We start from the raw sequence: 12461 nt of genomic DNA, 5'->3' as shown, positions 1-12461 counted from the left end.
AGTAAAATGGCTCTCACATGTGTCGGGTCAAGGGCACGTTGGGGTCAGTGTCGTAATACAAAATAATGGGTCCTCCTTGAAGAATGAAATGAGGGGCCCCTCAGACTCTCATTTATCACACATTTTCATTGGACCTGTACTGATTGGGGGTTGGGGCCACATAAAGGTGCTTGGGGCCCATTCGATACTGAGGCTTAAGGGGCCTGTGTTTCCTCCGGATGGGTTGTTAATTCAGGGAGCACAGGCCGTGTATATTCACTCGAGCAATTAAGACGCAATCAACAGAGGCGCATATGTATACAACTCTTTCAAGAAATATTTAAAGCAGGTGTGTTCCCAAACCTAACCTTTGTTAGTTTATATTTAGAACCATATTTTGAGTGAAATTACTCTGTAGCGAAATACTCTCAACTCGTGCATGTGTGTGGAAAAAGACGCTTTAATGAAGCTGGTAGGTATCACAGTAACATTCATCTGTGCTGTTAGCCTTAAAAACTAAACACAGCCTCACTAAACAACACATATCACTACCCTCATTTCTATCCTCCCCTAAATAACCAGCAGCTGCCCATCCCTATGGGCTGAGGGGCCACGCCCCCTACCCTTTCCTGATGTGAAGTGTCTGCGAGGCTGAACAAAAGTCAACCTGACAGATACTCCTCTGGTTCTGGTTCTGGTCAGACAGCCAGGAGGTCTACATTCACTTAGGCCTGTATTTATACTTTTTAGCGCTACATTTGTGCAGTTTTTTGACGCAAAAGCGGTACAAACTTACAAAATACAATTGTATTTTGTAAGTTTGTGCCGCTTTTGCGTCAAAAAATGACGCAAATGCGGCGCTAAAAAAATATAAATATGGGCCTTAATGCGCAGACTCCTGGCTGCCTGAGCTGTACTTTGCTGGGCTGAAGAAGTCACAGCCCTGTGGGCATGACCTCTCCAGCCTGGCAAATGTGCCTCAAGACCCTCCCCCTCATGACGAGGGGAATGTCACCAATTGCTTTGGACCTGGGAGCTTCAGTTTCAAGCACTGAAGTGCCCAGGGTCGAATGTCAGCCAGTAACACATCGTCACAGACTGGGGTGGAGTCAACAGTCTCACTGACTCTATCCCACTCTGTTACAGGAGTGGGGACTGCTGACTTCCCTCAGTGGCTGACCTAACTAATGAGGAAAGGCAGCAGTCCCAACCCTCCTGGGACCTCCGAGGCTTCCTGTCTGAGCTGCTGAGATAAGATTTTTAAATTTATTTTTTTATGTTTGGTGTGTGTGTTTATGAATGTATGTGTATTTGTTAGTGGTTGTTGCGAATGGGTGTGTGAGTGTGTGTGAATGAACGGGTGTGAGTGACGTGTATGTGTGCATGTGTAACTTCCCCCTCCTCTACCCCCTTCCTTGTGAAAATACCGACTACCACTGTAACTAACCATCCCAAACACACCTCTCACACACAACCTTGAACTTTCTTTTTAAAGCTGAAATGTCAGCGATATACCCCCCTGCGAGGCTACTTTCCCTTCTTTAACTTGTCATAAAACTGTCTGTACACTGAATCTTCCATCAGTCTCATCACTCAGAAAAACCCTATGTACAGGAATTTATCTGCCACCCCAGTTTGCGTACATCTTTTCCACATCTTCACACTCGCTGTCTCCGCAAGGGCTTCCCTCAACTGCATGAATTACAAATCCATGCCCATATCTGACAAATGCACTTCATTACCCCCAAAAATAAATGTCTTTTCTATAAACCTAATCTCTGAATGGCACACTTTGTCACCTCCTCCTAGTAGAAACTTCTTATCGCTCTATTAGCCTTCTAAAGCGCCCTGTCACCGCTGGCTTGTCTTCCCCTGTCCACACTCTCCTAGGAATTAACTCCATCTACATTATGTGAGTCTATGACCAACAGGCCTTTACTTTTTTAAAGTCCTTCTTCATTTCCTCGACAAGCGGTAACCCCTTCACCGTCACCAAATCATTTTCACCTAAATATATCACCAATACATCAGGACATCCGTCCTTTCCTATTTTATTATTTAATGTGGAAATAAACTTCTGCCACTTCATTCCCCTTTACCTGGCCATTTGTACTTTGACTTGCAACTCAACAAACCCCAAATGTCTGCTGTGACCTTGAGACATTGCCTATAGCTCTGCCCATTTCACAAAAGAGTGACCACAAATCCGGTCAATCAATCTACTGCACAAGGAAGTCTGCACAGAACCCAAAAAACAACCAGCAAAAAACTGTTATAACAAACATCAGCATTCTTTCAAATCACTGCACACGTATGAACTATAACATTCTGATTACTATCTCCCCAAACCTTTAATCATCCTGGTCTCCAGCTTCTAAGGTCTGCTTTTGTCAATGCCACAATCCAAAATGAGCACATGCCATAATCTTCTCCATGCAAACCCAAGGCCTGGAAATCCTTGTTCAGAACCTATAATAGGTGTAATGCATGCACCCTTGAAGCATCATTTTGGGTGAATGTTTGTCCCCCATTGTTAACCCTTATTGTCTGAAAGCTCATCCACAATTCACAATTTCTTCTCCCAGCCCTTCCAACGACAGGCCATTAAATCGCTTTACAAATGTACTCCTCACTCTCAAGTTGCCTTGCATTCCAGCTGATGAGGAAGTGACAAGTCTGACAATGCTAGACCTCATCTTCTGCAGAATGTCCTTGTGGCCTAATAAAACGTGCACATCCCTCACCTGAACTTTCTTTTGCCCCAACATCTCATCCCACCACAGCACCGTGGCCCTTTCCTTAACTGCTGACAATCTTGCCTCTATTTTAACACTGGATCAATTTCTATCCTCAAGAATTAAAGGATCATATCTGAACCAACCATCTTCGCCTCTGCCCATGGAACCCATACATCTTGCATCAGCACCTGAAAGCATGTCAAACACTCTTCACAATCTGTTGAACCCTCTGCCACCACAAAAACATAATCCAAGTAGTGTGTTGTTAACTTGGATCCTGTCACAAACATAAGCAACCATTGAAGAAAGCTGCTTAAATCTTCTAAGAGGTCACAGGACATTGAACATTCCAAAGGCAATGACTTGTCCATTAACCACTCCCCTTGGAACTACATCCCTAACAATTCAAAGTCATCTGGGTGTATCAGTAGTAGGCAGAAGGTTGTTTTTATATTGATCTTGGCCATTCACACTCCTCTGCCTATCTCCCTCACCACCAAAATTACTGCATCCACTGAGGAATAAGTGACAGAAGACAGCTCTCCTAATATGAAATCATTAACGGAGTAACCCTCCGGGTATGACAAGTGCTGTATCAATGGAAATTACCCTCTTTAATTTTTGGGCACCACTCCAACAGGAGATACAATCAGATTGGGCAGAGGCCATTCCTGAAAATAACCCACCATCCTTCCCTCTTGTATCTACTTAAGTAGTTTGCCCCTGACCACCCCCAGAATGTCTCTTGCAGACTTCAAATTCTTCACCCACCTTCTTTCTCTTGTTCCCTCATGTCCAAACCTGAAACCCTCCTAGAAATCTTGCAGCACTACATCTGCATCCTTCTTGATCCCATACCACTACATCCAATATTTTAGTCTATGCCATCTAACTGTCATATACACTTTTACTCATGGGCCCCTGCCCTCCTCTTCCTCCCCTAAGCTTCCTGTCTGCTGAAAATAAATATTCACCTCACTAGCCCTGTCCTCCTTCATTGCTGGTTTGCACTGAGTGAGAGGACGTTCACGCCACACTTTTAATATTTGCAATGAAATGTGTAGAATTGTCCATGGCAACATTCCCTGTTCAATGTCCAACATGCCGCTCCAACTCCTTGCTGCCACCTCCCAATAGCCTTCACCCCTCCTTAGGTGGGACAGCCCTGAAAGAGCTGATGCATCACTGGTAAACTACTTGTGATAATCACCTTAAGCGGCTGGCCTGGTGGGTGCCATTGTGTGAAGTCACAGACCATTGTCAATTTCCATACCCCACAAACATTATCTTCTTTCTTTGAACAATGCAAAGCACTGTTCTGATGCTGGCATACATTAAGAAAGACGCTGTTCAGTTTTCTATGTTAAAACGGTACCCTCTGCCACTTTGCCAACTTATATTCCGCCTATTTTATCCCCTTTTCACCCTCACATCTCTATGCTGCAACTTGAAAACCTCCATGTTCTCCCCTTTCCAAATGTGCTCTTTGGTGGCCGCCATCAAGTGAGCACTGTGAGGCTTAGTTATGTCCATGTAAGGTTTTTTTCACTCTCCACCTCATCTACTTCCTTCCCTTCTTGCCCATCCGGCCTTTTTTCTGTTTCCTGGTAGTTTCCTTTTGTTTCTTACGACAATTTGACTGTTATTTTCTTCCCTGTTCTTACTCTTTTCCTTCCCTGCCGCCTCTGCCTGCCTTGCATCCTTCTCAGCATCTATCCCCCACAACTTTATCCACTACATACTTACTCTTGTGCAACCACATGTCTTTTCTGCTCCCCCTTCTTCAGGGCCCTGCTCAACACCTGTAGTTTCAATATTTTGCCTCACACCAGCAGCAAACCTTTTACCAGGTCTCAGGGTCAGGCCTGAACCAAAACATGCCACCCTGTTAGTGGTGGTGCCTCCAGTGCACACACACCATCGCCTCCTCTATCGTTCTCCCCATTGTCTCCTTGAAGAAACTAATCTCCCCTGTTTTATTGCCCCTTCCACTCTTCTCCCAGTGAAATCCTCTGCCTATCATCTCCATTCCATCTGACCCTTTCACTGGTGGTTACTATCATCCAGCATCTTCACCCTCCTACAACTCATGTTCTTCCTCATAATTCAACACCGACACATCCATTGTCATACACATGCCTACACCACTCGACCCACAAAATACTTCTGTGCTCCCTGTCTGATTGGGCCTGACATTGCATACCCCGCCGCTGTCTTTCTCAGAGCTGCTCTACTCCCCTTTCAGCCGCACTGTACTTGTTGAACGACCACGTGGAGCTGGATTAACAGGAATTAGCGCTGCACACTTTGCTTGCACTCTCTCCGTATTCTTGCTGCTGCTCATACCACCCCCTTTGCTCCCAACAGCGCACCTCCCCCTCACACACCTATCTCCTTCTTCAACACCTTATAGCATGGAGGTGAGCTCACCAGTATAGCTGCCACCACACCTGCTGCTGAATGCCAAGTATGGTAAATTTGCCCCCTATCACCCATCTCTCTCAAGGCCCCAGCAAAGGGTCTTCCATCTTTGCCTCCTGTTGAGCCTGCAGGGTCTTTGCCACGCTCGTACCTCCCTCCATGGGTACTTCTAAAGCTCCCCAACTGCCTATCAAAGGCTGGCAAGTAGTTAGGTAGCCAAGCCAACCCCACTCAAACTTCACTACTTTAGCCTAAGTCCAAAAACTAGTTGTCCTATCCCTCAATGGCTCTACCACTCTCCAATCTTAAAATGGCACCTATGACGCTGAGACACCTTGCCTTAAACCCATGAACCCTCCTCCAGGGCCTCGTAGTTCCTTGGACTGCACCACTGCGCAGAAATAGCCCAGCAGGCAGTTCTTAAATTGGCTGCCCTCGAACCCCCTCATGTACAGGAGGAGAGCCTTTATCACGAATATGGCCAAACATATGCAAGGGCAATGGCTGTGCCTTTAGACCATGGAAGTGCAATTTCCAGCTGGTCTGTTTAAATTGCACAGATTGTGCTGTCGCAGGTACAGTGCTCTCAGTCAGTGATATCACGAACTGTGTCTGGAGTGGCCAAGAAGCACGTGCATCAAGAAGAAACAAATGTTGATAGTTACATTCTGGGAGCTTCTTTCAGTTATTTTTCATATTTTAAAACGGGCCATCCAGTGTGGCGAGAAAATAGTGCTGTGTACTTAGTCCTACTTCTTTAACACTCAGCAACAATGGTCATCCCAGGATGCTCCTTGGATGATGTCTGCTTGGGCTTTTAGATGTATTCTGACTAGAGGTGGGCGCACAGATGAAGACTTGACCTAAGCTCGAGCCTGAAGTGTGGCTCTGTCTTGGCTCCTTGTCGGGCTGAGCTTTTATGTGGCTTCTGCCTGCTACTCTTCACAAAGGAGTAAACACATAGCATTAATATTTTAGGTAAATAGGAGAGACTAAAAGATAACCATTTACTGGCTGATTTGTAGAAAGTGAAACCAGAAAACCTGAATTACTTGCGGATTCCACACTTAACCATATTTTATGATCTTATGCAAATATTTGATTTACCAACCCTCCTTTTTCTTCATTATTGCATTATTCATTATTGCATATTAAAAGCACATTCAAATATGTGATTTCAGCATACCGCCTGTAAAAAAAAACGTTGAGTTTGATTTAATAGACTATAATGTGTTCTATCTATACAAATCTAGAACACATAGAGGGTTCACATGACAACTGCCTTGCCTCCTCCATTCATTAATGGCACTGTTGCAATGATGGGGGCACAGGAAGGAATCGTTCTAAGGTCATGTTTAAAAACTATCAATTTTAATAAGTACTTCTAAGAGAAGTGCCATAATGTGGCACATTAATGTTAAAGTTTTCCCATGTCAGAGAAGTATATATTATTGAATTTTGAAGAGACTTTGTCATATTTTGCATGATGTTTGCTGCATGACTTTTATGACAAACATTTTCTGGGCATGGTCATGCACGGGCTCCACGGGCCAAGCCAGACCCTTGGCTCGGCTCTTGCTCGGCATGTCCTGCTAATATTGGCTCACCCACCCCTACACCATTTAACAGAGGCAGCCGGTACAAGGGTGAGCAAGGGCATCACCCTTATGACCTCAGCAGGTACAAAAAGAGAAGCTATTTTCAACAGCTTAAAGAAGTCAAAAATATAAGCATCCGAACTGACAAATCTGTCCTTCAGTTTGGGTGATTACTTTCCCGAGACCGGATGCTGATATTTTAGCAGCACAAGGGAGGGGCTTAGTGACTGGGGTGATAGTACTGCATTTGTGTGAGGGGCACTTTTCATTGCAGCCATCTCAAACATTCAAAATCCCAAAGACATGCTGTGCATGCTTTGTGCATACCCGCATGTCTAAGATTCAGGGCTTGCTCGGGCGGTGACGCATTTTGAGCAAAACCACCCCAAGTCCTATAAGACTGGATAGAGCTGACAAAATAAGGCTCACCCCCTGCTCTATCCTGGCTCTTGATAAGGCTGTCAGCATACCTGTCAAGGCTTCAGATTACTTATGTGTGACATTTTCATAATTTCAGTGTAATTATGAGTGACATTTCAATGACTATGAGTGACACTTTCTCGCGAACAAAATCAAGCAATGAAGATGAGGGAAACATATAGGAGCTTGGCATGCAGCTTAGAATGAGGCAAATTTTTGCAGCCATAGAAAGCTGGCAACTACTATACGAAGGGTTCTGACTCAGGCACACTTACTTCTTTTGGAGGCCAGCGAGTGAGCTGGTGCCGTGGTAGTCGGCACCCCCATGGCCGCATTGACTCATGCCATGAACCAACTGACTCCTGCAGCAATTCTGGCTCAGCTCTTAGCTCTCAACTACACACACACTGTCTCAGCCACCAGCGCTGCCGGGTCCTCAGTGACGGCCCAGTTTCACAACAAGTGCAGAACCGCCAGTCATAGTGGAGGGTCGGGTACTTTGGCATCGCAAGAATTGGTGAGATAATGATGCCGCTGCCCCTGCACTGCCACGTGCTCAGCAGCTGCACTGCGCAGCAGCCAAAACTTTAAATACAGTTGCGGCTGCCTGCCTGCTTGCACCACAGCAGGGGGAACTCTGTGTTGCCGATTGGGCACTGAGAGTTCTACCATCCTGACATCAGTGATTGGCATTGCTAATACCACGTCGGTATCAGGTGCATAGTGTTACATTGTAACACTGTGCAGGCTAAACTTTAGCAGCTGAGCTAGCGCTCCAAAGCCTGCTGTGAGCAGCGTGCACTGCGCGCTGTCTCTGCAACTACAGTATGGTGCATTATGGTAGCCTCCGGCGCTTGACAGCGGAGGTGCTATAATGCATGACATTGCATTTCAGTGCGGTGATGCGGACCACCACACCAAAATGCGTTAGTCTAATGCCTGATGCGTGATACTTGGCAAGTCTGTGAAAGCAAGATACAGTGTGCTCGTTAAGAAGGCACGTGGAGGCGATTGGTCGTGGAGCAGACACTGTTCAAAAGAGGCGAATACATTCAGTTTAGAAGCCAAGGGAAGAGGTGGTAACTAAATAAGAGACTCTGGAAGAAGGTTTGTGGTCGGGTATGTATTTGGGGTATGGGATGACCTAGGAAAAATGTGCGAATTTATTATTCATTTCTTCACAAGGATGAAAAGCCATGCCTACACGCACAAAACAGCTCTCAGCGGCAACGTCTTGACCTGCTGCTTTTTATCATTAGCACGTGTAAGGCCTTTCTCTCCCCAAAAGATATATGGCTAGAAGGTTACTGCCATTTCTAGTAATTTAAGTTCCGTTTCCGTTTGTTATTACCCATCAGTGAGGCAGCCCGTTAGTCCTCACGACTTAAACATGCACCAGGTGAACTGTGCCTTTTGTGCATCTTGAAGTTAGAAAAGCGAGTTACAGTAGTTTAACCAACAACAGATTGCTGCTCCTTTTGTGAGGCGTGTATGATGAAAAGAGAGACAAAGTAAAACATAATTAATAAAAAATACACTGTACTGCCTACTACATTCCGTTTTTAGCGAATCGGTGTTATAGCATTAAATTAGGCAAGCTTTTTAATGTAACATTGTTCCCAGGGAGAAGTTCTAAATAAATACCATTGGTGCTTCTGTTTTTAAGTCCTAGTGGGCCTAGCTTCATTATATCTCGCATTCTTCTTAGCCGAAGTGCATTGCTACTTCTCCCCTCTTCAGAAGTGCTAGCAAGTGTTTTCTTTCCGCTCCACCCTTTAGCATTGGTTTCATAAGGGTAAAAGGTGTTTCTCTTTTAATGCAGCTGGTCTGGAATAATCTCCTCCCTGAAATCCATGAAGCACTTCAATATGCACCAATTTACAGTTTTCAGGACCTAGGGGTCCTTCCAAGAAGATAGTAAGCAATACTCATGGATATAATGAGTCAAAAATCACATATGTCAATGTCGGAGAAAAAAGAAAAAACATGCAAAAGATGCTAAAAGGTACTCACAACTTTCACTTTCGGTCTACCCTATGCCTAGAAAAGGATGGGGGGGACAGAAGGAGAGAAAGTTATCCTGCATGGTAGATATCCTCGCAGAATCAGGTACAAAGTGCAGAATAATCTATATATCAGCGAGTCCCAGGCATAGTTATGCTCAAATCATATAGCAATACTTGTATAGTAGAGATAGACCCAGTCAGAGAAAGGCGCGGTCTGTACATGATCCTACACCACAGAGAGTGCAGTGACTCACATCATAGAAATGGAGGCCCATGCAGAGATAAATTGAGTGCTTCCTAAATATGTTGTATGATCCCCAGGTGAAAGCTCAGTGAGTTGTATATTATCTATGATATTGTTCATAGTGAGTGATTGAAGATAGCGGCAGCTCCTCCATTAGGGCGGAGCAGCATTGTCCCTTACAAGGAAATGATAATAAACTGAGTTTATTATCGTTTCCTTGTAAAGGGGCGGGCCACGGGGGTAACTAGCAGTGAGGGGGAGTGCACTGCACTCCCCCTCCGAGCGCATGCGTGTTTGGCCTGCCATCTTGGGGCGGCCAAACACACATGCACCGTAGGCTCTCTCCAGCCAGCAACCCAGTTGCTGGGCTGGAGAGAGCCTGCACAGGATCCCAGTCTTCCTGGGAGCGCCCTGGCTGGGCCTTCCCGGCCAATCCTGACGCTGCTTTAAGCAGCGTCAGGATTGGCCGCAGGGCAGGCTGGGAGCCTGTGCCTGCACTTGAAGACAGAGGAGCTGATGGAACAGTGGTGTGGCGAGCAAGGTAATTGCTTATTTTATTTTTTTATTTAATTTTTATTCCCCCCACCTGCTTACCCCCATGTCACCCCTGCATGCCGCCAGCCCCTTCCGCATGCTTAGAGGTGGGACTGATTGAAGACATTAATACCTCTCTCACACCATAAAACCAGAATAAAATATGACACACTTAACAAAACCAGCAATAGATTTGTGCGTTTATGTGTCTTCTTCATGTATACACTCTATGCAACACAGCAGGTGGCACTGCCAAAAAAGCACAAGTGATCCTAGTAATGCAATGTGACCAGCAGTGTTGAGTTCTATGTAAAGCAATAGAATGTAATCAGTGTCCATTCAGATATACTGGGCATGAGAATCCATAATGTTTTTGTTAAGTGTTATATTTAAGCATATTTGAGTTCTAATAGCTCTTTAGTTATCCTGCTGAGGACAAGGCTTGTCGGGCACACTACAAAAATGTTGGAAGAATTCATTCAAAACTTCTAGATTCTATGCCAGGACCAGAGATGAGGATTACTCTTTCAACCTTCTCCATTTTTATTAACAGCAGCCACAACGTAACACTTAGACTGCATTTCCCATAGACCCAAGGGCAAAAGTCACAGTTCAACAAATGTTAACGTCCAATCAGATGCTGGTAGGACCCTTCTAGAGTCCCATGATGCTGTTGCTGCCTCCTCTTTCTTTGCTGCTCAGCAGCCGAGTTAACTGCCTCCGGCCACTTGGCCTCTCTATTACTGTTTTAATGAAGTGTTATGAAGCTTTGTGTGTCTATCAAACATTTTTTCTTTCAGCATTGTGAGATTGTGTGCTGGTACAAACCAGTATGTGACTGCAGGAACTCTTATCGCTCCTCTGTGGCAACTGTTAAGTTCTCTTGACACGCTGCAGCTCCTGGGGCCATTGCGGTGTTGTCCTCCGGCCACCAGGGGGGCTGCATTCCGAACGTACTCTGTGAGTCTCTCTGACCTGAGCTGGTGAGCTTTTTCAAGTGCCCGTTATCTGTCAGTACAGCTGGCAGGGTGCTGTGTTCAGCTTGTGCCTTTCACAGCTGGAGCCTCTACACATCACAGGGGATCTGTATTTAGTGACGCTTAGCACGCACTTCATCAAAACAACTACGGACACCGGCCCAGGTGAGTAGGTTTGCCCAAAGTGAAGTAAGTGGGAGAGTGATGGCCTGCAGGGCCTAGCCCTATTATTGGCTCCTAGGCTGCAATAACTGGTTGGGGAAGATTCCCCTTTCTGTAAGCCCCTGAGTCAGCCAGGTCCCCGGTGCTTTTGCTCCTGTCACTACCCCGCGCTCCCCTGAGTCCCATCCAGTTGGGTATTCCCCATTTAGTACTGCTGGAAAAATATGAGTGAAATTGAGGACACACCTGGAGGAGGCTACTATTACCTACCTCCCCATTGATGATCACTTTTGCGAGATTATGGTCGTCTCTATCATGAAAGCAGTGGTAATGGCGGAGGCCCCCGTGGAGAGGACTCTTTTGCAGTATGCAGAATGCTGCTTAAATCCCTCCCTGGGAGGAAAGTCAATCTAGGTCTTTCGCCCCTCTTACCTGCAGGAGACCCCATCCAGCCCTCACCACACTCAAAATGTAAAAGGACCCTGTATCTGGCGTCGACTTGGATGCATTTGACAAGCTGAAGCAAGTCGTTCGGACAGTGAACACCCTGCACCCTAAGAGACCCTAGACCCATCAGGGTTGCATCCCTCAGGTGCGTCCCGCATCCCCAGGCCAACCTCACCTCCTCAGGCCCCAGATTCACCCTCTGGCTCGGAGGGCGAGCAGAAGTCAGATTCATGCCCCTGGTGTCCCCTTCCACGACACACACAGTAGGAGCTTGCTGACAATGCTACACAGGACACATCAGATAGGCTAGATCCGGAGACCCTTCTGCATCCACGTTCCTCAGAATGGTTACCTGCAGACAAAGTTGCGACCTGTGTCTCAGGGTGGCTTTGTAAGCCTCTGGTCAAGGAAGTCCATAACTGCCTGCAGACGGAGTGCTCCCATCCATCTCTGGGAGACAAAGTGGCCCTTATGCCGGACATAGATGAGTAGGGGTCCTTTACTTATCTTTGATGTTTTATTACACTCCCAGTGCTCCTCTACAGACTATGCTTGCCTAGGTGGGAAACCAACATTCGCATTCCACTATTTTAGTACATGGTTTGTGTTCCCCCTAGGCCCATTGTAGCCTTTGGTGATTTTCACTATTTTATGACTGTTTACTTACCTGATTTTGGTTACTAGTGTATATTTTGTGTATAATACTTACCTCCTAAGGGAGTATAGCCTCTAAGATATTTTTGGCCTTGTGTCACTAAATTAAAGTACCTTTATTTTTGGTAACACTGAGTATTGCCTTTCTTGTGTGTGAGTACTCTGTGACTACAGTGGTATTGCAAGACCTTTGCATGTATCATGGTTCAGCCTTGGCTGCTCTGTTTACTGCTACCTCTAGACAGCCTGGCTTCTAGACACTGCCTACATTTCAATAATAA

This window comes from Pleurodeles waltl, chromosome 5, assembly GCF_031143425.1.
Source record: "Pleurodeles waltl isolate 20211129_DDA chromosome 5, aPleWal1.hap1.20221129, whole genome shotgun sequence".
Taxonomy (NCBI): Eukaryota; Metazoa; Chordata; class Amphibia; order Caudata; family Salamandridae; genus Pleurodeles; species Pleurodeles waltl.
This window is presented reverse-complemented; position numbering follows the sequence as displayed.